This window comes from Rhineura floridana, chromosome 9, assembly GCF_030035675.1.
Source record: "Rhineura floridana isolate rRhiFlo1 chromosome 9, rRhiFlo1.hap2, whole genome shotgun sequence".
NCBI classification, from domain to species: domain Eukaryota; kingdom Metazoa; phylum Chordata; class Lepidosauria; order Squamata; family Rhineuridae; genus Rhineura; species Rhineura floridana.
The window spans coordinates 8501898-8511673 of record NC_084488.1 but is presented as its reverse complement, the minus strand read 5'-3'; the positions used below and the strand labels follow the sequence as shown (position 1 = coordinate 8511673).

General features: G+C 43.3%; 1 pseudogene; it reads left to right on the top strand.

The window, feature by feature from the left end:
• Positions 1–698: 698 nt before the first annotated feature.
• Positions 699–1326, top strand: LOC133364322 (deoxyhypusine hydroxylase-like; annotated as a pseudogene).
• Positions 1327–9776: the final 8450 nt, after the last annotated feature.

Genomic DNA, 9776 nt, shown 5'->3' with positions numbered 1-9776 from the left:
ATATTAAATTGAAAATACGTCCATGCCATTCTGCTGCTTTCCATAAGCTCATTTCAAAGCAAAACCTTACAAAATGTATAGTCCTGAACTCAGAAATGTTTGCTTAACAACCCTATAAGTTTTCATGGTGATACACAGAACAGTCAGAGAGAATGGTCAGTTTAAAGTCCAAAGCAAGAGTAAAAAGAATCCAGACACCTGTTGGATGTTTTTCTGTCAGAGGTCTCATAATTTGTTGAAATTAATTAAAAGTCACCCATGTTCACAGAGTACTGACCTTGCCCCATGCTCTGATCTTCATATTCTGCAGTTTAAAAGTTACAAAATGCATAACTGATTTTTAGCCCGCAGCCACCCTTTCTTCTCTCAGCCTTTCCCCACAGATTTGCTCATTTGAAGCACGAGGGGGGTGAGAGGAATTTATCATTGGAAGCAGCTGCTAATGAAGCAGCATCACCACCTTTCCCTATGAATTTTAGCAGAAGAAAGACTCATACAGGGAAGAGAAGAAGGGAGCCTTATGCTCACCCCCCACACACACATCTTTCTGGTTGGGTTTGGTTCCGTCTGACTAACCGCCCAGGGGACAATCAGAAAAGTGAGTGCACATGGGCAGTGGCTACCGGTGAGTGCGCAGGAGTAGAGTCATCTGGAACGCATGTGGCTTAGTTTTTAAAAGTAGCTTCCACCCAGGTGTCATGGTGACAAAGAAGGAAGTTGAGCTGATTGGCCAGACGCTGGTGGATGCCAAGAAGCCCCTGAAAGCCCATTTCTGGGTGCTCTTCACCCTCCGGAATCTGGGGGACCCAGTGGCGGTTGAGTGGATCAGCTGAGCCTTTGAGGACAACTCTGCCCTGCCCAAACATGAACTGGCCTACTGCCTGGGGCAGATGCAAGATGAGACAGCGATCCCCGTCCTCACTGACGTGCTTCGGGATGCTCGTGAGGAAGCCCTGGTCCACCATGAGTGAGGTGCTAGGAGCTATCGGAAACCCCAAAGTGCTGGACATCCTGAAGCAATATTCTGAAGACCCTGTCATCAAGGTGGTGGAGACCTGTCAACTGGCCGTGAAGAGGCTGGAGTGGCTCCAGGAGCAAGGGGCGGAACCTACCGCCAGCCCTTACTTCTCCATGGACCCAGCGCCCCCGACTGAGGAGGGGGACATGGAGTTGCTGCAGCAGGCACTGCTGTATGAATTGCAGCTGCTCTTTGAGCGCTACCGGGTGATGTTTGCGCTGCGGGACATTGGTGGGGAATCTGCTGTCTTAGCCCTCACTGACAGTGAGTGGCCTCTTCTCTTTGGCCAGAGCACTGATGTCAGGTGAGAAATTATTCCCATCCAGGAAAGAAAAAAAGTTCTGTTCCTTGTATTTCTTCGTTGAATTGATCAGCAATCTGATGAAGGCATACAATGCATGTTAAAATAGGACAGCCATGAGAGAACTAGAAAAGGTCCTCAAATGCAAAGATGTATCACTGAACACTAAAGTCAGGATCATTCAGACCATGGTATTCCCGATCTCTATGTATGGATGTGAAAGTTGGGCAGTGAGAACAGTGGATAAGAGAAAAATAAACTCATTTGAAATGTGGTGTTGGAGGAGAGCTTTGTGCATACCATGACCTGCAAAAAAGACAAATTGGGTGTCAGAACAAATTAAACCAGAACTGTCACTAGCAGCTAAAATGATGAAACTGAGGTTATCAAACTTTGGACACATCATGAAAAGACAATAATGCTGGGAAAAACAGAAGGGAGTAGAACAAGAGGAAGGCCAAACAAGAGATGGATTGATTCCATAAAGGAAGCCACAGACCTGAACTTACAAGATCTGAACAGGGTGTTCACGACAGATGTTCTTGAAGATCACTGATTCATAGGGTCGCCATAAGTCGTAATCGACATGAAAGCACATAGCAACAATCTGCATCTCGAAAATTACAGATGAAAATGAAGATGCAAACAGTTTTCGTTGAATTGTGTCCAACATTAGTCATGCTTGGAGTACACCTGATGAAATTAATGGGCATTACTAACATAAATCTTCAGTACCACTCCCTATATATGCATGTGTGTGTGTGTGTGTGTGTGTGTGTGTGTGTGTGTGTGTGTGTGTGTATAATTGTAATTGCATTTTATGTAATTAATTCATTATAATGTTTTTGCGTACAATTTTATTATGTATGTGCTCGATTTTATTGTAAGCCGCCCTGAGAACCGTATTGTAGGGTAGAAGGGCAGGATAGAAATATTTAAAATAAATAAATAAATGAATAAATCAGTACCACTCCTTATGTATGCATGTGTGTGTGTGCATATATATATGGAAAGCTCAGAGGGGCTTCATTTGCAGAAGCTAAGTAGTGGAGGTATCCTCAAAGCTCTATAACTGTCACCTTGGTAACAGCATTTATATGTTAGCAGCTGATGAAGACGGAAGCTGAAACATTTTGTTAATACAATAAAAACCTCTATTTGGTTAATCACAATTACGTTCATATATATTTTTAGGTGATTAACGGAATCCTTATAGGGATCCAGAGCAAGCTTGACTGAAGGTCTGTTTGTTGCTTTCAAAACTGTCTTTTTATATATATTATATATATATATAATGTTATGTATTTTAATTGCATTTTATGTATTTTAATTAATTTTAATATTTTTGCGTACAATTTTATTATGTACGTGTTCGACTTTATTGTAAGCCACCCTGAGTGACCTATTGTAGGGTAGAAGGGTGGGTTAGAAATATTTTAAATAAATAAATAAATGAAAATTAACATTGGAGTTTATGATAGCACAGACATGCTCAGTAAGAACCAACTGTCAGTGGTCTAAAAGCCAGACTCACAGCTGTTTGACTTGTCTAATCAGGAGACTCCTATTCTCCTGACAGAGCTCCAATGGCCAGAGTGGTTTAACTGAGAATTCTGGGAATTGGAGCTCTGTGAGGGGAATAATGGTCTCCAAACAACTCCCCAGCACCCTTCACAAGCTGCACTTCCCAGGATCATTTGAGGAAAGCCATGACTGTTTAAAGTGGAAACATTATCTGGTGTTGTCCTGCCCAAACTCGAAGAACTCAGACTCAGACATGGCTGTGGATTTTTCTTTTATTGAAGTAAGAGAAAGTTTCAGTTCAGTGCCCTTCATGAATCCACCACGGCTTACTCAGAACTCAGCATCTCTCTAGGTTTAACTAGGCACAACTTTGCTGCATTAAGACAGTGACCCAGCAACTACTTGCCCCCCACTCTCCTTAAGTAAGACTGGGGGGCACCTTACTTGTGTGTGCTAACTGTTACTATTGGGAGTGTGCATGTAGGTGAAGACTCCACCTCAACTGTACCTGTTAAATTTCTCACTGTATTTTCCTCATGGCATGAGGCAAACGCGGAGCCCCCATCACCATCCCATCTTCCCCCTCAGAGGGAGGAAAGCTGAAGGCGACATGGGGGCAGGGAGAGGGGGAGTGTCAGGCTGGGAAACAACCAACTGGTCAGGCTGACTCTCCACAGGGCTATCCAGAGCTGTCATACTCCAGAGCTGGGGCGCCTTCTGAGTCCAACTCCCTGCTCAGCCCCTCACCGACTCAACCCCCCCTCTAAGCCCTACTGCTTCTTCGCTTCATTCTCATTGGTCCATTCCCCACCAGCAGGGCTCACGACAGGTGTGGGTGTGGCTAGGGACAGCTGTGGTTTAAATTAGGGTGGGAGACTACATGTGCCTGCTGTAGAATAAAAAGGTGGGGGAAACACTGAAAAATAATGATACTGTTAACCCCCTCTTCCCCCACCTACCTCCCTACCCATACCCTTCCTCCCCTCTCCTCTCCCTCCCCCTCCTCACCCCTGTCCCTCATCAGTTTTCACATATCCTAAGCATGATTGCACAGGAGTAAATCCCATTGAACACAATAAGCATGCAAATGATCAAACCTCCCCCCCTCATCTTCCCTCCTATCCCTTTTCTCCTGCCCCTCCCCCTCTTCCATCCCTCCTCCCTTCTCCCCTCCCTTTCCCCCTTCCCCTTCCCCACCCTCACTTCCTACTCCCTTCCTCTTCACCATCTCTCTTCCCCCCTCTCCACTCCAGCCCTTCCTCCCTTCCCCTTATCTTCTGCCCCCCATGGCCAGTTTCACCTTTCCTAAGCATTATTGCATGGGGGTAAATCCCACTGAACTCAATAGGCATGCACATGATCAAACCTGCCTCTCCCTCTTCCTATCCCTCCTATCACCTCCCTCCTACCCCTGCTCTCCCCCTCTCCCGCTCCCTCTCCTTTCCATTGCCCCCTTCACCTCCCTTCCTCTTCCCCTCTCCCTCTCCTCTCCTCTCCACTCCAGCTCTCCCTCCCTCCTTCCCCCTTATCCTCCTCCCCCTGATTGCACTGGAGTAAATCTAATTGAACTCAATAAGCATGCAAATGATCCATCCTTTCTCAGGAAACTTCCATAGAATCCCATTTCTTACCTCCCAGATTAAAAAGCAGAGAAATTTGCTAACAGGCAAAAAAAAAAAACACCTTGTAGTTTAAGAACGTATCTATACCCAACAAATATTTCTATCAAACTTTAAAAAGCAGGGAAATTGGGCAGCTATAGTGAATGCACCAGGGGAGCAGGAGACCTAACCTCCCCTCTGAGATATTGTACTGCCCTACAAAGTTGTCAAAATGCAAAGACAATTTGGGTTGGTCTTTCACAATCCAATCTACTTCCTGTGTAGCTTGGAAGAATTTGCTAACCTGTTGTTCTGAGCATATGGTGAATGGTGGCAACTTGCAATCAGCTCAAATATTAGAAAAAGTAATATTTAAAAAGCAATATTTTCTGCATATGTGGGAATTACCTTGACTATACTGAAACTCCTCTGTGGATGACATTGGTTCATTGCACTGCTGGTCAGCACAGGGTTACCAAATTTGCTATGAGAGGGGAAACTGTGGCTTTTAAATGCTTGGTTTTCTGATGTGCAGGTCAGTGCAAAATTCCCATTGAGCAGCATGATTGATTCCATTAGTCAGGCATGACAGTCAAAGCTACACAGAACTGAAAATATGTGTATTCATATTTCACATATATATTGCATACTTCAAATGAATTTAGTTGGCATTTCACATTTAAACACGTATAAATTTAAAATATTTTTTCATTATATTTTGTCCTGAAATTTCAGAAACAGATAGAGAATATACATTTTTATTGTTTTCTAGCTTGTATATAAGAGACTGATCGTTGTAACAAGAACTATCAAGAAAATGATCTCATCTTTAAAATGTTTTCTGATGCAAAATACAAATACTGATCACTGTAGACATCTGCTATTAATGCCATTTTTCTCCTTCAGATTTCTTCTGTTTCTCTATTTTTATGAGTTTACAGTGCTGGTAATTCATTATATTCTCCCAAAGAAGCAATCCTTCCCCACTACAATTTTTAAGTTGCAGTTCTCACTCTTCCCACAAGATAGCAGTGTTTTCTAAAAGATTATTAAACAAAACAAAACAAAAACTGCTTCAGAAAACTGAAACGGGGTGGGTGGTCTAGTGGGGTAGTGAAAACTATGGTAGCCTATATGTAGTATCCAGGAATGGAAAATTATAGTAACTATTGTTTATGTTCCTTAATCTGAGATTTCTACCAGGAGCCACAGGATTCTGCTTAACAGGGGCTCCTTATTGTCCAGTTATGGAAAGTGGCTAGGGGAGAGATCCACCTCCACACACATTTATTTATTCACCTAGTCCACTGCCTGGCTACACTGTCTCAAGCCCTGTCTCAAGTGTATTTCCTACTAACAGACTAGTTTGTCCTGACCTGGCAGTGTCCACCTTTGGGGGGGGCACCAATGTCACCTGGCTGAGACAGCTTCATAGTGGCCTGCTAAACTGACTGCAGGTTCATGAGGTTTGGCGGTGCGTTGGGCAAGCTCAGTTGTCCATCTCTTGTGATGCTGGTATTGGTCTGGAGTAGGGATAGGGGAGAGATTAGATTCAGTTCACATTTAAAGGCAAATCTTTCCAAAACAAGATGAGAACTGAAACACAGCTCTCCTTTGAAATTTGCCCATATCCCAATTTTGCAATCCACTTCTCCAGTCAGCAGTGCCTGCAAAGCCCCTTTTAGCCAAGTTCTGCTCTTACTTGCTCTACACCTGATGCCATGTATGATGCCAGGTGTAGGGCAGGTAGGCGTGGCTTACCCAAAACTGCCTTGTGGGCCAAATGGAGAAGGGCCAAGTTTGGCCCATAGGCTGGTGGTCCTCCCCCCTTGCTTTAAGGCCTATAGAAGTAAAGAGACTGCATCTCCCCACCAACACTTGCAGCAGACTTAAGGTGATGAACAATGGGGGGGCAACCTCAAGTGAATTCACAATTACTATGTCTAAAATAATGACACACTTCCATTACAGCCAAATAAAAGGAGAGAGATACTGTTTTGAGGGAACAAACAGTAATACATATCTGTTAAACATGTGCATATAAAGGATCTGCCAGTTTTGCCTATAATTCCAAAACCTTGAAATTTAGGTGGCAACTCTTGCTCCAAATTTTTTATGCTCATTAATGTATTTGTTTTTATTTTATTTACTAATTTATATATCGCCCTTCTTCAGAAAGAGCCCAAGGTGATAGACGTCAAACATATGGACAAAATATTAATTCAGTTCTACTATACTCATCATCGTTGCATTACAATCCTGTTAAAATTTCTAAAGAGGGTTGGAAGTATAACTTCAAAGTACTAGAGCTTTACTGTATTAAAATTAGTGCAGAATCAGGTTTTTTCAGCACGCAGAGGATGGGACAGAACACGATGGGGCAAGGTGTGTGTGAAAATCTTGTTCAAAGGTTGTTAAATCAGTGGAGGAGGGAGGACAAGCGCTAGCACTTTCAGGACATACAATTCAGTGAGGCAGCTGAGAGTTAGTAACTTAAAACAAAGGTACACCATCACTGCAAGCAGCAATCTTTTCCCACCAGGATTGCCCGTCAGAACACTACATCATCACATAGCACCATTCCTATCAGACATTCCGGCCCGTATTTTCAAAGTGGCAGCTTAGCTTTGTTTTCAGTAAAAAAGAGAAGAGCACACACACACAATCAAGTCATCAAATTGTAACTAATTTCCACCTTGAAAATGCTGGGTATTATGCTCCCCCTCCCAAAAGTCAGTGGTTTCTCCCTCACTCCACAAGGGTGAAATGGTCCCTCAAAGGGGAGCAAGAGACCACTCAGTCCTACTTAAAATCCCCTTGCCATATGCATTTGTGACAACTATTGCAAAAAGAAATTCTAAGAAGGTCAAGTCCCTGGTAATACTAAGCTCAGCCCAGTGAGATGGCCACCTGAGAGAACACCCATGCCCTGAAAAAGACCTGAAACCACAACCTCCTAGATGCATCAGACTTGATCTGTAGGCGTCTTAGTTGTTGACTGTATCCTACCAAATGTGCACAGCATTAAAATGAGAAAGGTAGAGCCAAACCCTCATGTCTTCCTTCAAGCCCCTTGTGATTTTGAGGTGATGATCCGGGGGTAGGCAGAGAGAGAGACAGATTGCCTGCTGCAAAAGGTCCTGTCCAGAGTTACCACCTTGCAAGTGAAGTTAAGATGCCCAAGTATGTCACAGTGTGTCCAATCTTTTGTGGGAGGTAGCTAACTGAAGCAGAACATGCCACAAAACATTCCCATCCTTTGGAAGATGGGATGTGTCATCATTCAAATTAATCTCAATCCCAAAGTAAGCCAGCCTTGATCAGGGAGCCTCAGTTTTTCCCAAGGCTATGACCTTGACCAAGGCTTGGATGGTACAAAGAAACACAGTACAATCAACTGAGCCCTTCCTTCTTGGAAACAGGAAATTGTCCCTGTAGTGCTTGACAGGGAACCACCAATCCTCACCTTATCTATCCATTCAGCTAAAGATTTCAAAGGCAGAACAAGCCATAGAGCACCATAGAGCACCCCATGGCCATGATCTTGTCAATAAAGCTCAGGAAGCTAACGTCCAGGGGATGAACAAGCAAGAGTGAGAGAGCTGACTAGGTGACACATTTAGCCATCAATTCCTCCCCTCCACAAGCCATAATGAGTTGGAAGGCCTGATCACAGGATGTGCAGCATACCAAGCATACCTTGAGGACAATTATGAGACCTTGAGGTAGGATCAGCCTGATTTCACTGGGTGTCTTCTTGGGCAAAACCTCAAGAGGGAATACACACAAGTTAGGAATCGAAGGGTGGTCAAAGGGCCCCACAACCCTAGTTGCAACATATTCTTTATTTATTATTTATTTGTTACATTTATACCCCACCTTTCTTTCACCGTGGAACCCAAGGTGGCATACATGTGGTTCCCAGGCAGTCTCTCATCCAGGCACTGACCAGACCCAGACCTGCTTAGCTTCAGCAAGGTGGTGGCCTCATGTCCCGTCAGACCATTTTTGTTGGTACGATTTCAGCACAGATTTAAGATTTTCAGCATTGGTTGCAACACTCATTTCAGTATAGTGGATTATACTGAAATGAACCCCTTCCATAAATACTGGACTTATCATAAATATTGAGGTGACCTGTCAGAGCATCTGTCAAGCCTGGACCATGGGCAGGGATGACCCAAGACATTTTTCTGCCTTTATGCCCCTGTTGCTGGGTTGCTATTTATATCCAAATTATATTATGTATCCTATCCCAGCGAGTTGTCCTCTTTCTGAATTCCTCATCATAAGCCAAAGCAGCCTCTACAATCTTGAGGTTCTACATACCATATTGAAACGAATGATGACATGCCAGCCACATTGTGTTGGCATGCAACCTGGACAACATCATTATATACATAGCGTAACTCCGGAGTGGCTAACCCCTGTCACACCAATCAAATTTATTCTGGCCCAGAAATTGAACAAATTACTAACAAAGCACTTCAACCTAACCCCAAAATTGCATTTTTTTTCCAATTTTTGATTCTGAAACTGAAAGTCTAACTTTTAAGGATCTCATTACCTTCTTGTTGCTGCCAGAGTAACCATAGCTAAGCACTGAAGTCCTTTAAATACTGATTTAATGAAAGAATGGATCCAACAAATATGGAACTTAGCATTCATGGAAAAATTGACCCATGAACTTTGTGCAAGAAGAAATGAAAAGACAATGAAGAAATGTTATGCCAGCTGGTCCTGTTTTAGTTCTTATTTGGCAACAAATGAAAATGGATTCTGTCCAGAAAAATGGATAAATTATTCTGTTCCCCCAAGACCCTACCAATTTTGGTGGTGGCAGCAACAAAATTAAGTAGACACAGCACTTGGAGGGGGGGGTAGAGGTTTAGACTTCTCTGTCCAGCCCAGCACCCTGATGGGGATGCAAATAACGCCCTCTGCAGTCATCTTTTGATGAGCACAGATCATTTGAGGAGTGGGAGTGTGCGTGCATGTATGCAAGAATGTTGAATGGCATGATACCCCCACAGGGCTAAGAGTGAATGTGGGCCACAGACCAAAAAAGGCTAGCTACCACTGTTTTAACTAGTCACCCAGTTGCTCCCACTTACTCGCCACTTCCTGTGCTGGGCTCAAAGATGTCAAAGATGTCAAAAACATCCCTGATGGTGGAATGGAATGGAAATTTCCACAATTATAGAATAAGAAAATAAATTAAACAGACGTCGCATAAGCCAAAAGCAGGAAGACAGAAATGCAATGCATGCAGTTAAAACTGGTGAAAGTTTAAGAATTATTGGAATACTAAAGCTCATAATTCAACTAATTT